This window comes from Ovis canadensis, chromosome 3 (assembly GCF_042477335.2).
Source record: "Ovis canadensis isolate MfBH-ARS-UI-01 breed Bighorn chromosome 3, ARS-UI_OviCan_v2, whole genome shotgun sequence".
Taxonomy (NCBI): domain Eukaryota; kingdom Metazoa; phylum Chordata; class Mammalia; order Artiodactyla; family Bovidae; genus Ovis; species Ovis canadensis.
In genome coordinates this window covers 73,760,530-73,787,969 of record NC_091247.1, presented here as the reverse complement: position 1 = coordinate 73,787,969, position 27,440 = coordinate 73,760,530, and the positions used below count along the sequence as shown (strand labels likewise).

Below are 27,440 nucleotides of genomic sequence, written 5' to 3'. Positions count from 1 at the left end.
TGTGAAGAGCTGACTCATTTGAAAAGACCCTGATACTGGGAAAGATTGAAGGCAGGAGGAGAAGGGAACGACAGAGGATGAAATGGTTGGATGGCATTACTGACTCAATGGACATGAGTTTGGGTAAACTCTTTGAGTTGGTGATGGACAGGGAGGCCTGGCATGTTGCAATCCATGGGGTCGCAAAGAGTTGGACACTACTGAGCTACCAAAGTAAACTGAGGAAAGAACAGGTCAACCTAATTTTTCTTGCTAAATTTTATGAAGAGACTTAACTGTAAGCAGAACTGGGAGCTGGGTATCTGTATAAAACCCTCAAGGCATTTTTTCACATTTTCTTTTGCTCCAATCTCTTTCCTCCCCACAGGGATCTTTCTCTAGTTATTGTCTATCTCCTTAGCAATGAGAGAAGGGAGGCTGGCCAAATAATCCATCATGAATCTGTCACCCCTATTCTCTAGGTATGGCTTCACCTAAAATAAGATTATAAGCATACAACTTTCAGTTCAGTTCAGTTCAGTTCAGTTGCTCAGTCGTGTCCGATTCTTTGCGACCCCATGAATCGCAGCACACCAGGCTTCCCTGTCCATCACCAACTCCCGGAGTTCACACAGACTCACGTCCATCGAGTCAGTGATGCCATCCAGCCATCTCATCCTCTGTTGTCCCCTTCTCCTCCTGCCCCCAATACAACTTTACGTCTCACAAATACAGGGGTGACAAGGAAGCTCAGAGTAAAGTAGAGGGCACTCTACTTTACTGCCAGTATAGAAATTATGATCATTTAAATGTACTGAACCACATTTATTTAGAAAGAGCTCGAAGAGAATGATAAGAAAAACACTAAGACTCTACCAGACAAATAAGTACAATCAGTTTCAATAACCTATTAAGAGATACTTATCAAGAGCCTGAAAATGTTCATACCCCTTATCCTATTAGCTCACACCCCTTATCCTATTAGCTCACACCAGGAAATCAGCCTAGAGAAACAGCATTTTCTGCACAAAAGTTTTACCGCAGAATTATTTAGAAAAGCAAAGCTTTGGAGAAAACAGAAATATCCAACAGTAGTAAAATAATACATCAGTGATAAAGAATAGGCAGTTAATTTTTTAAATATTTGTGTAATAGAAAAATATTAATATTTTGATATGTTAAGATCAACATGATCTCAAATGTTTGGTTTATGTTATACACATAGAAAGACTGAGGCATCAAATCAAGATCTAACAGTGCTGGAATTATAGTTACACTTCACTTTCCTCCTCTGAGCATTTTTTGTTTGTTCCTAATAAAATCAATAAATATTATATCATTGTAAAAATAATCCATACCTGTCGGGTATTTATGTGTTAAAATAGAAATCCTAATCTCTAGGAGGAAGTCTGAAAAATGGCTGTTCTGCTGGAGCAAAAGAATGCTTTAAAGAGAAGAAACATGGCATACTAATGTGAGAAAGTCTGTTTTGTTTTTAAATGGGATGGTTTTCTTGGTGACATGCTGAAGTCAGTCTTTTTCCTCTTGAATAACAGGATTTCTGTATTGAAGTGTTAGTATGAGGAGATGGCACCCCACTCCAGTGCTTTTGCCTGGAGAATCCCAGGGACGGGGAGGCCTAGTGGGCTGCCGTCTGTGGGGTCGCACAGAGTCGGACACGACTTAGCAGCAGCAGCAGCATGAGGAGACAAATAGTGCCTCTCAGATGTGCAGAGAAGCACATTCAGTAACCAACTACAGGATTCCACAGAAATTATGAAGCCCTCCATGCAAGTTCAGGTATGTGAGTCAAGCAGGAGCAGTTATAGAACAGTAAAGAAAGGGGTAAGGCAGACATACAGACCAACATGTAGAAGGTGATGACTACAGAAGATTAAAAAAAAAAAAAAAAAAGAATATGGGAAAGAAATAGTGCAGAAAGAAAAGGAGAGAAAGTTGATGATATTGTAACCAGATAGAATGTGGCATGTGCAAATGACACTAAAGAAACAGAGAATAAGTTTCATATCTCTCTTTATACATACAACATAAAGTAAAAGTAAAGTAAAGTAAAGTCACTCAGTCGTGTCCGACTCTTTGCGACCCCATGGACTGTAGCCTACCAGGCTCCTCCCTCCATGGGATTCTCCAGGCACGAGTACTGTAGTGGGTTGCCATTTCCTTCTTCAGGGGATCTTCCCAACCCAGGGATCGAACCTGGGTCTCCCGCATTCCAGGCAGATGCTTTAACCTCTGAGCCACCAGGGAAGCCCCTACATATAACATATTCCTCTATAAAAAGTTCTCAATGAAGCATTTAATTAAATATTGTTTGGTAACATGAGTAATACCCAGATATAGTCTAGTAATACCAGGCAAACCTACCAATTATCTCATCATTAAAAAATAAAACCCTAATGATGATGGTCTTTGAGGGGATATGCCTAAGAAAAAGTTGAAGAAGACATGACTACTGGAAGAGGATGCAACATGAGTTCTCACTATTCCCAAGAACTGGAACTTCTTTCAATATCAGCCCATAAGATCTCCTGCCACGCTCAGAAGGGAGAGGACAACAAACAGAATGACACCATCATCACTGTCTAACCTGACAGAATCTCTGTGCTTTTAGAATGGGATAGATAGCTCTCTTGTATTGCTTTATTGCAGAAGTGTCTAGAGTCTGCAGTTGGAGATTGGTGAGGTCCTTACCCATCTGAGAATTTCAAATTTCTCTAAAAAAAAATGAGAAACAGAAAGAGTTTAATAAATACAAGGACCAAATCCAACACTTCAAAGCAAATGCCCCTTTCCTAGATTCAAATATGTTGGATTTTCTTTTCTTTATGCTTCATGTCATTTCATGGCAAAGCTGCCAACTCTGATGCTTAGAACTGTGGACATTTACTCTCTAGTTACCAAGATTAATTAGCTAAAAGATCAAATCTAGATGTTAATGAAAGTGAAAGGTTTATCTAACATTTAATGCCTCGGAATTTTATTCATTAAAGAGCAAGAAACAAAGGTTGATTATATCTTCCTTCTTATAAGCTATTTTAGAATAACCTTTATTCTGGCTTTTCTTCCCCCAGAAATGATTTATGTTGATAGCATTCTTTGCTGCTTCTTTGTTTCTCTTTCCAGAATAATATGACCATTTTTCCCCCTTTTGTCCACACTGGTTTTAGGCAGATCAACTTCACGTTAGGAAAAAAAAACTAAAGGAAAAATCTCTTTTGAGTGCTCTCATTCATTTATCTTCACCAAACTAATCATAAAACTATGCTTCCAAGACAACCAGGTAATATGAGTTTGGTCTATTCCAGTGTGAGGATTCTTTCCAAGGCAGTTGGGAGCTAATTCACTAGGTCGATTGGTAAGTCAGGTCTTCATTCCATATGACTATGGCCGAAGGGAACATATCATAAAACTAAGCACAATGATTTCTAAGTTATTAAATAGTGTGAGGATTATCTTCAAAGCAAAAATTAAAAAAAAAATCAATCAGCATAAATAAGGGAGCAATGGTGTGCACAGGTGACTTTTAAACCAGAAAATAGTTTTCAATAATTTCATTAGGGATAAAGGGACAAATTTGGGATGTGGGATTAACAGATAAAACTACTATATGTAAGACAGATTAGTAACAAGGATTTGCTGTGTAGCACAGGGAGCATTGGACATCCATAGTGGCTCAGCAGTAAAGAATCCACCAGCAATGCAAGAGACACAGAAGACTTAGGTTTGATCCCTGGGTTGGGAAGATCCCCTGGAAGAAGAAATGGCCAGTATTCTTGCTGGGAAAATCCCATGGACAGAGGAGTCTGGTGGGCTGCAGTCCACAGGGTTGCAAAGAGTCAGACAGCTGAGCTCGAGCACAGGGAATTATAGTCAATACTTCAATAAATGAACAAATAAATCTCATTGTAAAAAAGTCACCTTTAATAGTGAAATATTGGGGTTAAATCACATGTTGCCTATATATTTCAAGATAAGAACGAATACCACTTATACAAATATTTGTTTAAGAGCAGAATTTGTAAATGCTACAGTGCATTCAGTACAATGTCCTGCTGACTAGTCAGAAGTGGAGCTGATGGGAGCCTGGCACTCAGATTTCCTGAGCTCTGAGGTTTCACATTTTGGAACGTGTTCTACGTAAGGAATATGTCTTCTCAGCCTAGGCTTCTAGTTAACTTACACATATCAAGAACACTGGGACAAAATAAGAGGCATTGGGTGAGAAGTCAGTCACCAATTTTGTCACCATTTTGGCACGATTCAGGAAAAATCAATAATCAGTCTGCATCTTAGCTACTGAATCTATCAGATAAGATAAGCAAACAGGAGGGAAGAATTCAATGAGACTGCACAACAAAGTTCACTGGAAATAATGTATTGTGAAAGTTCAAGACACAGTTATGAAAGCACTAATATATCAGGAACATTGGTAAACTTCAGAATAATTCCTTGTGGTCTATTTTTGCTTTAGTTAAGGAGATGTGGGTAAATATGTTTATGAAATTTCATTCTGTGGATAGCAGAGATGGGGACACCAGTACCAAGAGTTTTATTAATTAATCTGGAACTTTCCCAGACCAGTATTGAGCACTATCAATCTAACTGACCTGTGTGTGGGGGCTAAGTCACTTCAGTCGCATCCAGCTCTTTGCAACCCTATGGACTATAGCCTGCCAGGCTCCTCTGTCCATGGGATTCTCCAGGCAAGAATACTGGATTAGCAAGAATCCTTCCATCTCAGGGATCAAACCTGTGTCTCTTATGTCTCCTGCATTGGCAGGTGCCATCTGGGATCAAACTAACTGACCTGGGTTTCATTTACTTAATGAACACCTGATAACGGTCATCAGAATGAGGATCATTCCCAGAGCCTATCCAGCACCGCCAGTTAATTGGAGGAAGGGCATTCTCCCCTTACCAAGTCTCAGGAAGCTGTCTCTAAGAGAATTATAGCTTTGGTACAAGTAGATAAACTCAGATTACGCTTCAGGAAACTCTATTTAGTGGTGACTGTATATAGGTCATTAAAAAAAAAGTCTCCCTGCACACAGCCTGATCCTGTACTACTCAAACACATCAATAGTTATGATTCATTACTCTTCAAAGGTCTCATGTTGGTGCTCAATATTCCACTGGGAGCTTGGAAAATGAATCTGTCCCTTCACTGAGTTATTAGACAAGTTTCAACACATATTTTCATCAGCATGAGAGAGTCCAGAAAACCCAGCTTCTGTAAATTCAGAGAAGGAATCTTGTATTTTACAGCACATGGAAAGGGTGTTAGTCACCATTATTTGTTTCAACTGCAGGCCTCTGATCAAGCCCCTGTTTTCTCTGTTTCCCTTATCCCTACTAGTAAAATCTTACCTATTCCCTGCACCTAGTTGGAGTCCCTTTATGAAGACTCCTCTAATGAGCATTTGCAGTTAATAGTACTGTACCATGTTAATTTCTTAGTTTTGATAATTATACTATAGTTCTGCAAGATGTTAACTTCTGGGAAACTAGATGAAGGATGAAGTGTGTACATGCTGAGCCGCTTCAGTTGTGTCCAACTCTTTGTGATCTTTTGGACTATAGCCACCAGGCTCCTCTATCCATGGGACTCTCCAGGCAAGAATACTGGAGTGGGTTGCCATGTCCTTCTCCAGAGGATCTTCCCAACCCAGAGACTGAACCTTTGTCTCTTATGTCTTCTTCATGGGCAGGCAGCTGAATGCTGAAGAATTGACGCTTTTGAATTGTGGTGCTGGAGAAGACTCTTGAGAGTCCCTTGGACTGCAAGATCAAATCAGTCAATCCTAAAAGAAATCAACCCTGATTATTCATCAGAAGGACTGATCCTGAAGCTCTAATACTTTGTTTGGCCACCTGAGGTGAAGACCCAACTCATTGGAAAAGACTGCAATCTGGGAAAAATTGACGGTGAGAGAAGTGGGAGACAGAGGGTGAGATAGTTGGATGGCATCACTGACTCAATGGACATGAGTTTGAACAAACTCCGGGAGATAGTGAAGGACAGGGAAGCCTGCTGTGCTGCAGTCCATGGGGTTGCAAAGAGTCAGACAAGACTGAGCAACTGAACAACAACAATGAGGGGCTGTCTCTCCTTTCATGGGCTTTATAAAGCTGCTATGAGGCTGATTTCCCCACTTAAATCACCTCTATTTCTGCAGCTGCTTTTTTGCTAGGTTATCATGTACTCTAACCATACTTACCCTCACCCTGCACCCTGTCTTTAAAAAGAAAAAATGTTTCTGAGGCCCTAAATACCTATCTCAGATACCAACAGTTTAAAAACCAAAACAAAAGAAAACCTGTAGCTCATTAAGCAGTGACTTTCAATTGTGTGTGCCTATGTGGCGGGGACTGATGGGACCTCAAATCTCTAAGGCAGGTGAAATAGGCGCGGCGGGTGGGGCATGCGTAACATGACATGTCCTTTCCTGGCCGCCTTACCTGGAGGCGAGCTTCTCTGCTCAGAGTCCTTATCTCTGTTTATTCACACTGTGCCAGTCTCTGAAAGTTCTTATATTTCATTCAACATTCTCCCAACTGCTATTCCCAACTATCGTCCTAATCGTGACCGCAACCAGCCAACCAACTCTCTACCTTGCTTGCTGAGTGATCTTTGAAAATGCAAGTCCAAGTCTGTCATAAGTCCTTTGGTATTAAGTCCTACAGTGTCTCTCCATCCACTTTTTACTAAAGTCCAAGCTTCTCAGCACCACAGAGGCTACCACTTCTGTTCTGACCTTTCTAGCCCCTACTCTCCCCATCCTCTGAGCGCCTCCTCTTTCCCTAGCCCAGCTCTTGTCCTGCAGAATTGTGTGCACTTCTCTAAATGGTACTGGTCATTTCTTTGGAGCTTGTGCACAGGCCATTCTTCCTGGCTAACCCTTGCTCTACCTTGCCTGACTAAATAGGCCACTTAGCTTCTGCTCTTTAAGGCCCTCTTCCTTATCACTTTCTCCCAGTGGCTTCCTTTGACCTCAGAAGGGCTTTTCAGAGGCCACCCTTTCCTTTTCCTTTAGTATTAAATCACCATGATCCTTATCACAATTTATCACACACTAATTACCTGTTTAGCTTCTGTCACCATCTCACATCTCACTGGACTATCAGCTCTCCAAGCCAAGGAAGGTGTTTTATTAGCTGTTTTTTTGTTTTTCTTTCCTTGCTTTTTTCTTTTTCCCCTTTGGTATGCTCATTGTCTGGCATTGCCTTCAGCACTAGGGAATGACAGAATGAACATGAATGGATGAATGAAAAGGTATTTCAAAAAGCCACAAAAAGTAAAATGAGTCTGTACACTATAATGGAATGATTACGAAACTACACCCAGCAGTTTTGTGAATCTCCACAAACCAAACTGCTTTAGTGCGAGCTTATCCAGTTTTGTAGTAAGATTATTAATATCACTCTTTACCTACTTCTCAAAGTTTCTGTGAGAACAGACTAGTGTCTGTAATTAAAAGCTATATGATGTTACTATTAACTAATCTCAACTGGTTACTTCATTTCCTGATTGTCCCACACATTCCCTGGACCATAGGTTTTCAATTGCAGGGTCAGAGAGAGCTGGAATCAGGTCTGTCTGATATTTTATTAAAAATTATTTCTTATTTAACTTTTATAGATGCCATTTTTTCCCATCTGTGAAATAATGATGACTTTGCTATTGGTTTTTGTGGCTATTACTCAAAAAACTAAGATCACGGAATCCAGTCCCATCACTTCATGGCAAATAGATAAGGAAACAATAGAAACAGTAAGAGACTTAACTTTCTTGGGCTCCAAAATCACTGCAGATGGTGACTGTAGCCATGAAATTAAAAGACACGTGCTCCTTGGAAGAAAAGCTATGACAAACCTAGACAGCACATTAAAAAGCAGAGACGTTACTTTGCCATCAAAGGTCCATCTAGTCAACGCTATGGTTTTTCCAGTAGTCATGTACGGATGTGAGAGTTGGACCATAAAGCAAGCTGAGTGCCTAAGAAGGTGCTTATGAACTATAGTGTTGGAGAAGACTCTTGAGAGTCCCTTGGACTGCAAGGAGATCCAAGCAGTCAGCCCTAAAGGAAGTCAGTCCCGAATATTCATTGGAAGGACTGATGCTGAACCTGAAGCTCCAATACTTTAGCCACCTGATGTGAACAACTGGCTCATTAGAAAAGACCCTGATGGTGGGAAAGAATGAAGACAGGAGGAGAAGGGGATGACAGAGCATGCGATGGTTGGATGGCATCATCAACCTGATGGACATGAGTCCGAGCAAGCTCCAGGGGTTGGTGATGGACAGGGAAGCCTGGAGTACTGCAGTCTACAAGGTCAAAAAGAGTCAGACACGACTCACAACTAAGCGACTAAACTGGCTGAACTGATGGGTAATACATATAAAATACATACCTTAATTAATGCCAAACACTAATAACAGCTTAAGTAAATGATTCTTCTTCCTCTTCAAAGTATTATATTATAGTTGGTGCCTAATAAATACTTGATGCATTAAAATTAACTAGCTAAAAATGTTTTAATATCTAGGAACCAAATTTCTAATTTTGCTTCTCAGCCAACATACAAAGGATGGAAAGGAAGGAGCAAGACACAGAAAGATTAGTTTTCCTTCAGCACATGTCAGAGTTCCCCACTTTTGTCTTGTAACTCCGCTGTTGAAGGTGATATTTCATTCTATGAAGTCGGTTATGAGATTTCCGATACAGGGTAATGAAAAAGCCTGTAACAGCTAGTGACCTGCCTTCCCTGCTGTTTCCTCCACAGAATAATTTTGCCATAAAAAATAAAGGGGACATCTCCTTTTATTGAATTATGACAAATTTTCAACTGACTTGGAACTTAGGAGTGTCCTACTTTCCCCTCCAATGACTCTCCTACTGAGATGACACATGACACATCCCAGGGAAGCGTCAGAACTAAAGAGAAGGTTCAGACTGTGCCACATCCATCACACTTCCTTTTGCTTTAGGAAGAACCGACCTTCCCCGTCATCACCTCAGTCTGCCTCTCTCTGTTCTCAGGATTCTTTTATTCCTCTGGCTAAGAGGAGATTTACAGGCAAAAGCCCATGCAGAGCAGCAGAGACACCAAATATCTCCCTCCTCTCTCTTTCCCTCCCTATAAATGGGTCTATATATTTCTATTCATACAATATATATATGCAATATATATAATATCAACTATGTGCCAGCCACTGGGCAAGAAACAGAGCCTGCCCCTGTGGAATTATGGGAGAAGATGACATACAGCAAATGTGTTCCTAAGTTGAACAAATGACAACCAAATCACATTTTAAATCTGCCACTAATACACAATCTCTACAACTGAGTTTTACAAACAATATTCTTTTTGGAGACTGGCAGTCCTTTAGCACCCATCTCAGCTCCAGCTACAGAAAAGCTGAAGATGAGAACTGCACTGAACATTCACTGTGTACCAGAAACTCTGCAATGTCCTTTTCAGGTGGCTGTCACTGACACACAAAAATGCCTACATGATAGCATGCTTATCATTATACCAATTTTACAGATGAGAACACTGAGCACTTGAACACTAAGCCCAAAGTCATACTGTTAGTAGATGGCCTTGAACTCAGGCACCCAGGCTGCAGAGCATGTGTGCACAGATAGACTATGGCATATTGTCTGCAAAGGTGGTTCATTGAAGGAGTGAATAAATGAGCATCATGAACCTGAAAATCAAATCACACAAACACAACTCAGGATCAATAAATTGACAAAATGCTCAAGAGCTTGATTTGTTGTATTCCTAATTTTTCAGTAAATGACGGAAATAAGTCCCTCATCCCCTAAGAGAAGCACAGCTGTAACCCTTCCTGCTGAAGGTATGAATCCTGTGTTTATAAACGCAAAGAGAACTTCTCTCAAAGGTCAACTGTCTGTAGGTTGCTATTGTGATTGATTAAACTACCGAGACACCTGGTAACTTCCTGCTTCTCCTTGTTTCAAAATATAGATTTGTGGGGAAAACACAGGTATCAGACGAGCTCCTAGGAAAACTATTTCTGACAAACCTAGAGATAAATTCTTTCCATGAGAGTAATTTAACTATCCTGAAGGACACAGGAAGCAAAATATTTATTTGAGGTGGAAAAAATTACATTATTTCCTTCTCCTATTTTAGTAGACTTTATCAGGTTTTCCTGTGTCCATAACTCTGTTTACTTTAAAAGAGAGAGAACCTAAACTTTCTAGAATGTAACATAACTTCACTAGGTTAACCATGAGGAAATGTAGCCTTAGAGGGAGAGTGAGGAGGGAAGGGAATCCTCTCAGACATAAGAGAGACAAGTGCAAGCTGTCAATTGGAAAGGAAAAGTATAATCTCCTAGGGGCATATCTATCCTTTCTCATTTCTACTTATTTTCTTGTCATTACCACTCAAGGGAACGGGGAAGTAGAAGACATCCTGCCAAACAATGCTGTAGTACCAACTGCAGGCTGGTGATTGTAACTGCATTCAGTATCCTATATACAGATTCAAGGGAGGGGCGTACTGAGGAGACAATGCGTATAGGATACCAGATAATGATGTCTCTGCATGTAGTGACAAAGCCAACTGGAACCCATGTATTCAGAATAGCAAGGAACCTGAACAGTATTTCAGCCATGCTTCTTGGAAGAATCTTCTAAAAATCTGAGTATCAGAGTGGAGGGTTTCAGAGGTGGAAGCAGCTGAAAACAATAATAAAAACAGAATGTTTTAAGCTTTCAGAAGCTCGAGAGAGCAGAAGATATTATGAGACAGGAATGGAAAGATACCGACATATAAAAAAGATGTGAACTAGCAATATCTTTGATTCTTTGCCATTGATCACATGAGAAATCAAAGTTAACAGTCTCATGTGTCTTCTACCCAGAGGGAGGAAGGAAATTTTGAATGACCTGGACTTTTTTATCTGGGCAGATAATTAGACAATTAGAGCTCATCATGAGCTACAACAAACCTCTCGACTGTCATGAATCACAGTCATGCTCAATTTAAAAGAAGCTTCATAAGAATGAACTGCTTTTTAAAGAATATATTGCTTTCACATTTCTTCCAGGAACCACAGAAATTAGGAAGAACTAGGGAAGAGAGATTTCTATCCATCAGAAAGAACAGAAATTATATTTAACGTGCTTGGCTAAGCGTCTTCCCTGTGATTTATGGATTGAGGTACTGCTTACATGGATGCGATGGGGTTGAGGAGAGGAAACTGAAATTGTGATCTGAGAAGCACCTATAACAAAGGCACCAAAACTGCCTATGAAAATGCATATCCTGGCTAATTCTAAAATACTGACTCTCAGAAAAAAGCCCTCCAATTTTTTATTTTTAAAAAATCTCCCTCCCCAGGGACTGACAGCATCCTTAAGTGAAGCAATAGAGGGCAGAAAAATCCACATGGGTAGATGGGGTAGGCAAAACAGGGTTACAGGTGTCCTTAGAAACCGAACAAGGCTACAGGATTTAACAAAGTTACATAATACTTCTAGTGTTAATAATGGAATATGCTAGAATTAATCTCACATGGAACGAGATGACATCAGTTAACATGGTTTGTCATTGCCTAATCTCACCTATGAACTTTTTAAGGGCATTTCTTTTGGATGAACTCTCACGATTAGATAAACTCCACAAAACCCGGTCACCATGGTCACCAAATGGGGTCAATTATCGGAACTCTATTATTTCTGCAGATATGCAGGTTATAAGGGCCCTCATATGGACAGGGTAGAAAGTCCAGCATCACTAAACACTCAGCAATATACTAATTAGTGAAAGTCATAACTGAATAAAACAGTACTGGGGGATTTATCTAAAGAAATGAACCAATACCTTTGCCCATAACCAGCCATTTCAAGGATGGGAAAACCACTGAAAAACACCTGAGTAAAAGTAAAGATAATTAAATAACTTGAATACAATGACTAGATGAAGGACTTCTGGGTTTTGAATATCCTGAGAATTTGGGCAACTACATCAGTTAATTTCAAGGAGCCCACAAGCTGACAACAGCTGTCCAGGGAATTTCTATAAGTCCTGCCTAGTCAAAGTTGAGAGATAACACAGCCATCACAGCCACAGGGGAAAATGCATGAGCACTTTAATAGTATCCGCCTTAAATACTAAATTTAAAAATGACCTAGGTTGTACAGTGGTATGTGTTTTCAAATGTACTACTCTAGTTAGCTTCACACAATAATACATCTTTATTATCCCAGCATCTTGTACCATAATCACTGTTATATTTTCTCCCCCTAATAAATTGTAAACTTGACTATAGAAGGAATGAACAAATTTTAAAATCTAAAGTGTCCAGTATTTGGGTAACATTATAGTACACCTCAAAAAGTCCTTCTAAATGTTTATTTGGTGAAGAAGATTTGTATCAGACATTTCAATGAACATGAATGTAGTAACTATTAGTTTTCTGGCACTAGGCTAAGGCAGTGGGGACAAAAACATGAATAGAAAATAATTCCTGCCCTTGAGAAGGTCACAGTCTAGTAGAAAAGAAAATCTCTGAATGTATTACAATATTATGGTAAATGTCTTTGCTAAACAACAAATATTCCTTGAAAATGAACAGTTCCTTGAATAACGCATTCAGATTTTCACGTTTGTTTGAATTTAACTACGCAATGTAATTTATATTATTAATGCATTCTAACTCTGGGCCATACATGTAATACAAATAGTAGAATGTAATTAAAGCTTGTTTTATTATAAATATGCCCAAGTATATAGCTGCACACTAAAGAAACACTGAAAGAATTCAGATTTATAATTGTGAGTGTTGAATTATATCAGGTAGTATAATTCTGGCTTATAATTTATTATACTCTCATTTGTTGATATAAAGACAAATTATTTTTTAAAAACACTAACTGTACTTCTAATTCTTAACATGATTTCTTCCCTGAATTTCTGCCCAGACCTGGGGGTTGTGCATTTTCAGAAATGTGCACCCAACTCCTTTTCTCATGAATCTGATGTGAGAAGGAGTGTTGAGACCATTGTTTGGGATTCTCTGAAGTCTTTTTCTTACCAAGTGTAAGACGTATGTGAAATGTTCTAATGAAAATGGTATTGAGCTCAGACATAAGGAGGTAAAAATCTTAGCTGAAAATGGTAACTAACAGAAAAAATAACTAACAGATAATTTCAGACAAGAAGCCAATATTTTTTAGGCTCTGTTCCTTTATAACAGAAAAGCACTTAACTAGAAAATCTCTAATGTCATCTCTTGCTTTAAGACTCAAGGATTCATTGATGAGCAGTATCCTCAGAGATTTTACATGAGAGAGACAGCTGGTTACAGCTAGGTCATTGGGAATCTAGTGAGACTCACATACTGAGAATCCACAGCTCCCTCAGCTTCACACCCATCAGCCACTCTCTCATCCAATTCCCAAAAGGCATTTGGATTCAGGAATCTCAGCTAGCAAAGCAACAAGCACAGCAAACAACAACCACAGGCATCCACCAATAGCCTGAACTTGACGACCAAACCTTCTGTTGGGATTTTTAGGACATGGTCTCAGCTATCTAGCTTCCTGGAAAATAAAGTGGGTGGCAAGCTAACAAATTAAGTTTCCCTAAAAACAGGTAGAGGAAAAACCGTAAATTTTTATTTCACATCAATTTTTAATGTTTTGGCATAGATGGGAGATATACCTACGGTTTCTACACTCTGCTTTATTAACTTTTTTTTAATTTCATGGATCATATTTCAGATTTATTCAGGTGTATACACTGATCGTGACACTCCTCTGCATACTTTTTTTTTTTTTTTTTTTTGCTGCACAGCATGTAGGATCTTAGGTCCCCCACCAGGAACTGAATCCACATTCCTTGCATTGGAAAGATTGGAACTGAATCCAGTCTTACCCACTGGACCACCGGGAAGACCCTGGGTTCAGCTTTAGAGACGCCCCTTTTCCATACTGTCACTCAGTTATCTTGCATTAGACAGAACCAAAGCTATTTCTTCCAATTCTACAAAGCAGCTCCTGAAATCTGCAGTTAAGTAACAACAGGCCAAAGCAAGCCTACTGGATCACAGATGGGTTATCCAACTCAATCACAGACATTCCCTAATTTCTAGCAAGGAAACCTGCTATCTCTCTAATGCACCAACATCATTCTCTTGGGGCAAGGTCTGGTTTCTCTGGGTATCTTATTTGTAGACATATTATAAATTTTTGTAAATGCAAATATAGTAAAAAAAAACAACAACAAATAATGCAGAGTGGTGTGTTTAAAGAGATGAAGTGAGAAATTGCTTCCTCTGTATTTATTTTCCCAAGGTTTCTCATCCCTTTGCAGAATGAGATTCCAGCTTTAGAGACATTAAGAAACCAGTAACCATGGGACACGTTGCCTGGAAACAGCCTGATTACAACCAACTCACTCAGCTATGAGGAAATTCTACCTGACCCTTTAGGACCATTTGTCAAGCCTTATTATGATGATAAAGAAAATTTATACTTTTGTAAAGCCTTCAAAAATTATTGCCATGAAACTGAGCAATCTGGGCATCTGCTTTGGGGAAGAAATGGGAAGTTAATATGACCATCCAGTGTCAAAATTTGACAGCCAGGACAAAAATAAAGAAAAATTAGTCCAGCACCATGCACAGAATTCAGAAATGAAAAACCCAGACCCAACGCTGAGCAAATCATGTCTGGGAATTTTACTGTCTGCGATGGGGGTTAGAAGCCAAGGCAGTCAGAAAGTCACTAATAAAGGGCATTTGTATTCTGCAGCAATGCTGCTTAACTTGTACTTCCCTGTATATCTACTGCAGAACTTTCAATCAGATGCTGCCATTAACAGCTGCTTTGAAACATACACCAGTTGGTTCTGTGGTGCCCTGACAGTTGGACAAGATTTGTCAAGGAAATCACATTACAAAAACATTGCACAAGTTTAGCAAAATCTAAGAATATCTACACAATTTTTAAAAATCATTAATGATCAGTCTCAGAAAATAAGACTTGTTTTTTCACTTTAGTGGAATAATGTTTTACAGCCCCATGACTATGTGCATATGTGTGTGTATAATTATAGATAGATAGCTAAACATATAAATAGATTTTTATTCATTCAACATAGGGGGATTTCTAACGACACAACAGAGAATCCTGGTTCCACTAAAAGATTTATCTTGCTCTTGATCCACTCAAGTTACATTAGACTATGGTGCATCTCACAGGACAGCTCAGATGTGGCCTGGCATCCACCTTAACACATGCTTTGCCATTGCTTAAATCAATGATCAATTTCTAGGCACATCTATTACACCCTGACTGGAATATAGGTATGCTTCCCTGGTGGCTCAGACAATATAAGGACACATGTTTCAGCAAAACTCAACTACTGCTGCTTTGAACTAAATTATGTTATCTCAGTTGTAGGAAATGGATGTGATCCATTCGTTAACTGTAGGTAAATGCTCAATACTTGAGAGCAACAGAGAATTGTGTAGAGTGAAGTTCCTAGCTTAAATTGAGCTGTAAGTGTCAATGAAAGTAAACAAATTTTGCTTTGAAAGGACTGTTTCTCAATCCTTCACACATCCATAGCACTCCTGAATATGGCTCCAGGCTACAGTGCTGGCTCTCTAGACTCCAGGCTTCAGGGAACATGCCTTGATTTCATGTGAAGCCTTGGTACGTATCTCAGTCCTAGCACTCAGTGGATACTCATGAAACCTCTGCTGAACTGAATCAGGCACCATTATCATCAAAGTAACAGACTACGCAATTATAGAGCTGACCCAGATAGACATGAAAAGAAAAGGAGGCTATAGATCGCTCTAAACAGATGTAAGGATGATGGTGGGAGATTACATGGGAAAACAAAGTAAGCCACTACAAGAAACTTTCTGTTGATTTTCAGTTTCTATTTTCACCACCCCATGTCATTCACACCATATATTATTGTCAGAATAATTCTCTCCAAACACAAAATCCCAATACTACTCAGGTGCTAAAGAAAATAATGTATGCATAAATGACTGCATAAAAAGACTTCCGTTCACAAGCAACTTACAAATTGGTTGCCTAGATGGAAATAACACATGATGTTTTTAAGAAAATATGGGTTGAAAGAAAAGTTCAGTGTGAGTTGAACTGTACATAGAAGTTGCCAAGGGAAGAAGGGATTTGAATCAGGTCTATTCATTTTAATGAATAAAAGGCTCAAACTTAGGCTAATCCCAGTTAGGCAAGAAACATAATCAAAACATAAAGATAAGAATTTGAATAGTACATTAGGAAAGATACGAAGATACATTGGGAGATAGATTACTGATAAGAATATGAGTTTTGATTTGAATCTTGGATTGTATGAAGTATATCTTCCCATGAAGAAAGTATTTAAAAGGATGTTATGAGTTGCCAGGAATGGCTATTTGTGGATGAGGCTGCATTTGGGATGAACCTAGGACATTCATTTATTCACCAAATATTTTTTGAGCACCTATTATGAATTATTCACTGGAGATAAAGCAAAAAACAGAGAGACTCTCTGCCCTGATAAAACTTACATGGAGGAGGGAGGGAGGGAGGGCACAGATGAAAACAAAATAGACAAGTAAGCAGATAATCAAAGGTCAGCTAGTGATAAACACTTAAAGTAGGGTATGCATCTCAGAGAATAGGTAGGGGGAAGCTGTATTTTCAAATATTAGAATTTTATCATCCTCCTAAATAGCTAGTATAGATACGAGCATGTAATAGACAATAAAGCAATGCAGGCTGACTGGGGTACTGCCAAGTTGACTAAGATTCTTGGGCTTAATGAGATGCAAACTTTCTCCAAATCAGATCTACAGGAAATGAGTCAGCATTCCCTGATATTCATGCCTAATACACAAAAGGTTGGGCCCAACCCAACCTAACCTAAAAGATGAGGATTTCTGAAATAGGCTCCATCAGTATACAAAGGCTGTACTATAGCAGCAGTTTTTCCACATCATTTAGAGCAAGTTGCTGATAGAGAACAAGAAATATTCATTAAATATTTGTTAAATATTTATTATCCTTGTGTTATAAAGACTAAAATAATAAACGATGCTCACAATATTGACTTTCCCATTTAAAAAATTACACTCAAAAGTCAGAAAAAAGATCAGGGGGGTAATGATATCGGAATGCACTTGGCTTTATGAAAAACTTACATAGACATTCACGGGCTCCTGTGACAGGTGGAACCTGAACGAAAGGAAGGCTGCTTGTGTAAATGTTCAGGCTGTCATGGCTCTGAGCTCCTTTCAGAGCAAGACATATGAATGTGATTTTCCCATCACAGCACCTAATTGGTCCTGACTCATCTTTAGTCATTGGTTGAATTTTCCATATCTCCAATATTATCCCTCAAATATAGTCTGATGCTCACACAGTAAAAACTTCTGTGCACAAAACTAGCTGGTCCAAGTGGGAAAGAGCAGTGTGAGGTGGCTATATTTGCACTGTGACTTCTCTAACTTAATGCCTATATAGGTAGTGGGTGTTCTGTTAGGCATAGCATAAAGAGGTTAATTCAATGCCCTACAAACAGCGACAACTGGAGAACCCTATCCTTATACTGTCAAATAAAGAGCAGTTCAATTACTGGATAAGATGAAGGCAGCACTTTCCTCTCTCACTGTGCCCCATTTCTGCAGGAAGTTTATTAGTGAAATGTACTGTTAAATCCCAGCTATACACTGGAGAACAGCTACTTCACCTGTTTCACTTCCATTACCCAGGAGAATGTCTTGTTTCTACAATATTACAGCAATTTGAACTCTACAGTATTTCAGTCCTTCTCGACTTAGTTCTTGTTAGCACCATCCCTTAATCCCCTGAGAAAACCCCTTGCTCGAGAAATCTTGTCTTCAACTGCCTCAACCTTGGTCCAAAGGACCTCTCTTTGTTCATAGCTCTTGACATTCATTATTATCTGCCAATGAAACACAGTGTATAAGGAGTTAAATGTTTTCACAAGCAAACCTATGTTCCTTTCCCTTTGCAGGGGAGGGAGATAAATAAGGGAAATTAAAAAAAAAAAAAAGAAAGCTGCCAGATAGAAAGCCTGAAATAAATGACCTGCACCACCCATAGCTGAATTCTACCTCTTCCCATAATGTTTCATAAGAGAGAATCAATAAAAGCTGAATCTGAAACATTGGTGCAGGGTAGTACCTAAGCTCAGTGAGCTTCCAAGCTAATCCTGTGTTCTCAAAAGCGGTACGTGTAACTCCCTTCACCTTTAGGGGGATGAGCTCACTACATAAACTGGCCTGTTTTTTGACCTCAAAATCCAGGTAGGACAGGGTTGGGGGTGGCAGAAGCAACTAGAGGGAAGCTTTCCAGGCCATTTGTTCTAAACTGAGATACTCTGGCAGAGAGAAGGACGAGGTTGAGTTTCCATGGCCCTGAGCTGGGTCACACAGCTGCAGTCAGACTTTGCTCAACACAAACGTCTTTCACTCACCACAAGCAACACAAAGACTATGAAAGAACACTGCCAAGGAACAGGCCAATTGCCACCGGCCATCTTCATTATCTAGGCTACCTAGTAAGGTAACCCTCATACAACCCGGCTGCTAAATTAACTTTCATATCAGTGTACACTCCTTTGTCTATGACTACTTGATTAAAATATGCAAATAAAATAGAACAAAGACTAAAATAAATGTCAGTGACATAAGGCTTCATATTTTTATTTATAGTAGAGGATTTAAAAATCACATCATATTTGTTCTCTTTAATGATATTGTGGCCTTACAGAAAAATATTCATTTGCATATTAACATTTCATCACCATCATGAAAAAAAAACCCTCCTTTGAAAATTGAGATTAACTCTTTAACAAGTGGTGCTGGGAAAACTGGTCAACCACTTGTAAAAGAATGAAACTAGATCACTTTCTAACACCGTACACAAAAATAAACTCAAAATGGATTAAAGATCTAAATGTAAGATCAGAAACTGTAAAACTCCTAGAGGAGAACATAGGCAAAACACTCTCAGACATAAATCACAGCAGGATCCTCTATGATCCACCTCCCAGAATGCTGGAAATAAAAGCAAAAATAAACAAATGGGATCTAATTAAAATTAAAAGCTTCTGCACAACAAAGGAAAATATAAGCAAGGTGAAAAGACAGCCTTCTGAATGGGAGAAAATAATAGCAAATGAAGCAACTGACAAACAACTAATCTCAAAAATATACAAGCAACTTCTGCAGCTCAACTCCAGAAAAATAAACGACCCTATCAAAAAATGGGCCAAAGAACTAAATAGACATTTCTCCAAAGAAGACATACGGATGGCTAACAAACACATGAAAAGATGCTCAACATCACTCATTATTAGAGAAATGCAAATCAAAACCACAATGAGGTACCACTTCACACCAGTCAGAATGGCTGCGATCCAAAAATCTGCAAGCAATAAATGCTGGAGAGGGTGTGGAGAAAAGGGAACCCTTCTACACTGTTGGTGGGAATGCAAACTAGTACAGCCACTATGGAGAACAGTGTGGAGATTCCTTAAAAAATTGCAAATAGAACTACCTTATGACCCAGCAATCCCACTTCTGGGCATACACACTGAGGAAACCAGAATTGAAAGAGACACATGTACCCCAATGTTCATCGCAGCACTGTTTATAATAGCCAGGACATGGAAACAACCTAGATGTCCATCAGCAGATGAATGGATAAGAAAGCTGTGGTACATATACACAATGGAGTATTACTCAGCTGTTAAAAAGAATTCAGTTGAATCAGTTCTGATGAGATGGATGAAACTGGAGCCGATTATACAGAGTGAAGTAAGCCAGAAAGAAAAACACCAATACAGTATACTAACACATATATATGGAATTTAGGAAGATGGCAATGACGACCCTGTATGCAAGACAGGGAAGGAGACACAGATGTGTATAACGGACTTTTGGACTCAGAGGGAGAGGGAGGGGGTGGGATGATTTGGGAGAATGACATTCTAACATGTGTACTATCATGTGGATTGAATCGCCAGTCTATGTCTGACGCAGGATGCAGCATGCTTGGGGCTGGTGCATGGGGATGACCCAGAAAGATGTTATGGGGAGGGAGGTGGGAGGGGGGTTCATGTTTGGGAATGCATGTAAGAATTAAAGATTTTAAAATTTAAAAAATAAAAAACTAAAAATAAAAAAAAAATAAAAAAAAAAAGAAAATTGAGATTAAATTTACTAAAAGACCCCCAAGAATCTGTGCTGAAGCAACTCAAGTGAATAGATTGAAGCATAAAATTAAATATATTTTAGACAAGTTGATTTGAGGACATTTAATACATTTGAATAATAAGCCTGTCATCTTATTTAGAGTTGTTTAACCTTATGGAATTCTCTGAAGTAGCAGTAAATAACTGTCGTGTATGTATGACACATTAAAAATGTACATGTTTATATTTGAGGCTGTATTTTAGCTGATTGTGAATTCCCTTGGAAAGTATTTTTTAAATAAAATAATGTTCATGCAATTTCTACCAAATAAATGCATGGCATATGTTATACAAAACTTGAATGTCATGAAGAGAATTGTAAATTATATCAAACTGATATATGAATAATCAGCTGATTAAAGGCATGTATTTAATATGTATTTTGCAACAGAATTCCAGCTTTTATAGGCATCTTGGACTGGAAAAGCAGACCATTAAACTGCATTGGCACTCTGATGACTCAAGCCCTAGTTCCTTATGAAAGCCTATGAACAGTTTAGATATATCACTTTCATCTCGTCCATAAATAGTTTATAAATCACCATTTATAAATCCTTGTTGTAGTGAAAATTATTATATATCATAGATATTTTTCATCCCCATTCTGAATCACCAATGAAATTTCTAAACTACCTTTCAGTTGTCTAAATTAAAACAAGCAAACAAAAGCAAAGACAAAATGAGAAACACACACACAACTTAATACATGTACCTATTCCTATCAATAACATATTTCTTCTCTTGCCTCATCTTCACTATTAGTATACAAACTCCTAGATCGTTACCTCCCCTCTCCTCTACTCTATCCCCTGCCTTAAGTGCAAATTAAATAGAGCATAAACAGACAATATAACTTGCCTCATTATAGTTCAATATGGTCTGATTTCCTGTGTGGTAAGAATGTTTCCTTTACTGAATTTCAATATCTTTCCAGGCCATCTAATAATATAGTCCAAAAGGTAATATATAGCTTTCCCAAGTGAATATGATTCTTAAACAGTGACAGAATTGTTCTTCTCTTATTGTGTGAGGCCCAGGAGGACTGTCAAAATCTTAGCAATACTGTATTTTCTTTGCTTCTGTGCCATTCTAACAATTTTTTCCCCTGGAATAATCTCATCTTTTCTTTAGATTTGTGTTTCTCAACCACCTGATGAATTTAGATTCTATAGAGATTTCTTTGTACTCCTGTTTTATTGTGACCTGAAAAACAACTACTTTATTGTTTATAATCGAATGTTAGAAATCTTGTGTTTCATTAGCACATGCTCTGAGAATTTCTAAATTTCCATATTAGGACCTTGTGGATAACTAACAAAAGTATAAATATTAACTACTGGTTGAGCTTTGCCTTTAAAGATGTAAGGGCTGATATATTAGCAGAGACTCTCAGGAGTCTGTCCAGGCCGTTACTACCAGTAACAGAGAGAAGTCTTTCCAAGAAAAAATTAATGAATAAGTTGAAAAGAAGAGCAAAGTGTTTTTCATCCGCCAAAAATTCTTTGCCACAGTATTTATGTTTATACTTTTGTCTCAAACATTTTCATTGTCTTTGTAGTCTCTTGCTTGAAAGTCAACTCTTCCACATAAACATCCCCAAGTTCACTCAAGGTGATTCTTTTCTGTTGGAATAGGAGCCATTATCTCTAAACATTCATTTATGTGTTGCTTAATTGGGTGTGGTATGGTTGTGTTGGCACTGTAATAGGAAAACTTCACAGTCTTGACCTGTAGATGCTTAAAATCTAGAGATGAAGTAAATATTCCAAAATATTACTGTGGATTCAAAACATAATGGGCCATTTAAAATAATACCAGGAACAAATTGACTGTCATTTTGACAGTACTGAGAACAACATATGTCCCTTCACATTTTGGCTTCTGTTGGATCATTAGGCACAAGTTCAAACAATTCCAAGAAAAAACTTATAAACAAAATTTTGAAATAAAATTTGGATGTAAAACATCAAGACTTACAAACACGTTTTAGAGAATGATTTACTTTATGAAACTATTTGGTCTACACATTTCAAATTATATATTTTTCTACCAGATTAAGGTGGGTTTGAATATATAATCATTTATAAGTAAAATCGATATAGGTTCAGGATTTGCTAGGAATGCCGAGAATGTACAAAGGGAGATCCTTCTTTGCACTGCAGGAATCTTTTATGGTAATCCCTGATCCACTATTTTGGAATATTCATGATTCTTTAAATGATGTATCAAGCTTTTGAGCCACCAATAGCAGCTCTTCCATTTGACTAAATATCCCAGCACAACAACAATGGACAGAAACACTTTTTACCATCCCTTTCACCCCACAGAAACAAATATAAGTACTCATGCAAATAGAATTTCATTTAAAATTATATGACAATCCAAGTAAAGCCCATGTTTCATTTTTATGAAACCACACCCACAAGTCACCAGGTCACTTTTAGTTATGGCGTTGGGAGAAATTTTCTGTTGAGATTGTACCCCTGCCACATTAGAGGCAGAATTCAATATTCTGCAGCCAGTGTCCACCAATACTAGTCTCATTCAAGGAAACTGTATAACACTCTAATGCCAGGTCTGAAAGCACATAACTATCTGCTGTAATCAAAGGTTTAAATGACCATTTATTTCATCTTGTATCTGCCTGAGGAAATCCTTTACCAGCCTATTTTCTCCCCTTCGAGTAAGAACATTTGCATGCTTGCAGACAAAGGTAACAATTTCAAATGATATATATTTTTCAATGGTGAATATTTGCTTTTTAAATACAGAGAGTAGAGATTTAGTTATTATTATGGGATTTTACATATTGCTCAAATTAACTGCCAAGAAAAGCCTCTAAGAAATAAATTGCCTTTAAGTAATATTACTTTTAATTTCTTCTAGCAAATGGGATAAGAGGTTTAAGTGGGTTAAAGGAAATCAAGTAAACATATTTATGGAATACAATTTTTCATGGTTAAAAGCCTAAAAGCAAATATTTCACAGTTAGCTTACTAAGAATGTACCAGGGGACTAGGAGAGGCTTTTGTAAGACAGAGCTGATTTTTAGAATGACTTACAGGTTACAACAGAAAGCTGCTGATACATTTTAACAAGCAGGCCTAGGGGGCCCAGACCATGTTTGCTAGTACTGGCTGTTTAGCTTCTGCAAAGTTTTTGTAACCGTTTTGGAAACCAAATACTGCAGAACAAAAGCTTTCCTACCATTGAGTATCCAACTGCATCTGGTGTTAAAGGAGCATCAGAAGAGCATTTTAAAGGGACAATATCAAAACATTTGAGTTCCTACTAGAGAATGATATGAAATAAAATATTTTATAGTATCTAGGTATCTTAAAGGTCTGAGTTCTAACCCACACACACTTACAAAAGTCAGAAAATCGGGGTGATGGAATCAGACTGCTGGAGGAACGGGTCTTGGGCAAGTCAAATACATTCTGAGTCTGGTTGCTCTAATTGGTAACAGGGGGTAATAATGCTGTCTCTACTGACCTCTTTGGTTCCCTATAACAAAAGCCTGATTGTGAAAATGCTTTAAATCGTACACAATCTACACAAATATTAGATAATACTATCATTTTCATTTTTCCTTATTAATATTGCAGCAGATCACTGAGTAGGACCTATGTACTGTGTTTTTAATAACATAACTGAAAAGGAGAAGGTAGGATTTTAGGCACCTCTATTTTTTTTCACACTTGATGAGATTCTGAAATACAATCAGTCACCAAACTCCTCAGACACATTTAGCAGCATCAGAAGCAGCTGCCGCTGACAATCATGTCTGCTTCCACAGGGACTGAGGGTGTTAAAACAATGAGTCATTACAGGTGCGTCTACTTCTCTGCATTCAAAGGATGGAATGAAAAGAAGATGAAATTCACCTAGCCCAATATTTTTAAAACAGAAAGAAGGGATCAAGCAGAAAAGACAATTTCCAGTAATTTGCAAGGGCAGAATTCACTTATATTCAATAATAAGTTATAATGTATTATTTATAAATCAATAATTTAGTAATTATTTTTAATAGTCTGCTACTCTACTAGGTATTGCCCCAGATCATTAACAGTTGCCTGACTTTAAGAAATATGTTGTTTTATATTAATAATATTAATATATTGATAGCATGCATTAATGATAATATTAATATATTGATAGCAAAAATTATATTAATATTATTATTAATGTATGCTATCAACTAGGAGAAGGCGATGGCAACCCAATCCAGTACTCTTGCCTGGAAAATCCCATGGACAGAGGAGTCTGGTAAGCTGCAGTCCATGTGGTCACGAAGAGTCAGACATGACTGAGTGACTTCACTTTCATTTTTCACTTTCCTGCATTGGAGAAGGAAATGGCAACCCACTCCAGTGTTCTTGCCTGGAGAATCCCAGGGATGGCGGAGTCTGGTGGGCTGCCATCTATGGGGTGGCACAGAGTCGGACATGACTGAAGTGACTTAGCAGCAGTAGCAGTTCAGTTCAGTTCTATTTCTCCTTTATTGACTATGCCAAAGCCTTTGACTGTGTGGATCACAATAAACTGTGGAAAATCCTGAAAGAGATGGGAATACCAGACCACCTAACCTGCCTCTTGAGAAATCTGTATGCAGGCCAGGAAGCAGTAGCAGTAGCAGCATACAACTAATTCTATTTCCAGGGACAACTTTTGTGAGACAACAGATAAATGCAAAAGGCTACTGGATTTTTTTTAAAAGGTGGTAAGATTATAAAAGGTTTTAATGAAAGTGACAAAGGAGCTAATATTTGAGATAATTCTGAATGGTTTTTAAGATCTTGGTAGTGAAAACATCCATAAAGACAGAAATGTAAGGTTGAAATTGTTTCAGGAGTATCCTGCTACTGTTTTCCTATCCTCCCACACCTGCACATATTTATGCAAAATGCTAATATTCATTCATTACAACAGAAACAGGGAAAACCTATGTTTAAACTTTTTTCTTTTAAACTGGCAATTGTACATTAGAGACCAATAGATTCAAAATGCAACAGTTTATTATACACTGTAATATGTGTTTTTAGAAATTTTAAAAAGTACAAATATACAACATGAATTTCATGTATAAATCCTCCACCCCAGAGATGTTAACATTTTGATGTATATCCTTCAAGACTGTTTATGGGTATCTGGTGCACAGCTTAGTGATTATAGTCAACAGTACTATATTATTAACTTCAAAGTTGCCAAGGTTCTAGATCATAACTGTTCTCATCACAAAAAGAGGTGATAATTATGTGATATGATAGATGTGTTCCAACAAAGGTCCGTCTAGTCAAAGCTATGGTTTTTCCAGTAGTCATGTATGGATGTGAGAGTTGGACTATAAAGAAAGCTGAGCGCCAAAGAATTGATGCTTTTGAATTGCGGTGTTGGCGAAGACTCAAAGGACAGAAATGGTTAGGACCTAACAAAGCAGAAGATATTAAGAAGAGCTGGCAAGAATACACGGAAGAACTGTACAAAAAAGATCTTCACAACCCAGATAATCACGATGGTGTGATCACTCACCTAGAGCCAGACATCCAGGAATGTGAAGTCAAGAGGGTCTTAGGAAGCATCACTATGAACAAAGCTAGCAGAGGTGATGGAATTCCAGTTGAGCTATTTCAGATCCTGAAAGATGAGGCTGTGAAAGTGCTGCACTCAATATGCCAGCAAATTTGGAAAACTCAGCAGTGGCCACAGAATTGGAAAAGGTCAGTTTTCATTCCAGTCCCAAAGAAAGGCAATGCCAAAGAATGCTCAAACTACTGCACAATTGCACTCATCTCACACGCTAGTAAAGTAATGCTCAAAATTCTCCAAGCCAGGTTACAGCAATATGTGAACTGTGAATTTCCAGATGTTCAAGATGGTTTTTGAAAAGGTAGAGGAACCAGAGATCCAATTGCCAACATCCACTGGATCATTGAAAACGCAAGAGAGTTCCAGAAAAAACATCTATTTCTGCTTTATTGACTATGCCAAAGCCTTAGACTGTGTGGATCACAATAAACTGTGGAAAATTCTGAAAGAGATGGGAATACCAGACCACCCAACCTGCCTCCTGGGAAATCTGTATGCAGGTCAGGAAGCAACAGTTAGAACTAGACATGGAATAACAGACTGGTTCCAAATAGGAAAAGGAGTACATTAAGGCTGTATATTGTCACCCTGCTTATGTAACTTATATGCATGATACATCATGAGAAATGCTGGGCTGGAAGAAGCACAAGCTGGATTCAAGATTGCCAGGAGAAATATCAATAACCTCAGATATGCAGATGACACCACCCTTATGGCAGAAAGTGCCAAAGAACTAAAGAGCCTCTTGATGAAAGTGAAAGTGGAGAGTGAAAAAGTTGGCTTAAAGCTAAACATTCAGAAACTTAGATCATGGCATCTGTTCCCATCAGTTCATGGCAATAGATAGGGAAACAGTGGAAACAGTGGCAGACTTCATGTTTCTGGGCTCCAAGATTGCTGCAGATGGTGATTGCAGCCATGAAATTAAAAGACGCTTACTCCTTGGAAGGAAAGTTATGACCAGCCTAGACAGCATATTAAAAAGCAGAGACATTACTTTGCCAACAAAGTTCTGTCTAGTCAAGGCTATGGTTTTTCCAGTGGTCATGTATGGATGTGAGTGTTGGACTATAAAGAAACCTGAGTGCTGAAGAATTGATGCTTTTGAACTGTGGTGTTGGAGAAGACTCTTGAGAGTCCCTTGGACTGCAAGGAGATCCAACCAGTCCATCCTAAAGTAGATCAGTCCTGGTTATTCATTGAAGGACTGATGTTGAAGTTGAAACTCCAATACTTTGGCCACCTGATGCGAAGAGCTGACTCATTTGAATTTGAAAAGACCGTGGTGCTGGGAAAGATTGAGGGCAGGAGGAGAAGGGGACGACAGAAGATGAGATATTTGGATGGCATCACCAACTCGATGGACATGGGTTTGGGTAGACTCCAGGAGTTGGTGACAGACAGGGAGGCCTGGCATGCTGCGGTTCATGAGGTCGCAGAGTTGGACATGATTGAGTGACTGAACTGAACTGAACTGGATTGCAAGGAGATCCAACCAGTGCATCCTAAAGGAAATCACTCCTGAGCATTCACTGGAAGGACTGATGCTGAAACTGAAA

At 38.5% G+C, this 27,440-nt stretch overlaps 1 protein-coding gene and 1 non-coding gene across 10 annotated transcripts in view; both read right to left on the bottom strand.

Moving 5' to 3' along the window:
- Positions 1-27,440, bottom strand: part of NRXN1 (neurexin 1) — a 1,213,874-nt gene that overhangs the window by 897,395 nt on the left and 289,039 nt on the right. The window lies entirely within an intron of this gene.
- Positions 2,176-2,247, bottom strand: TRNAS-GGA (transfer RNA serine (anticodon GGA)). Its single transcript has one exon. It is a non-coding gene; the product is annotated as a tRNA-Ser (tRNA).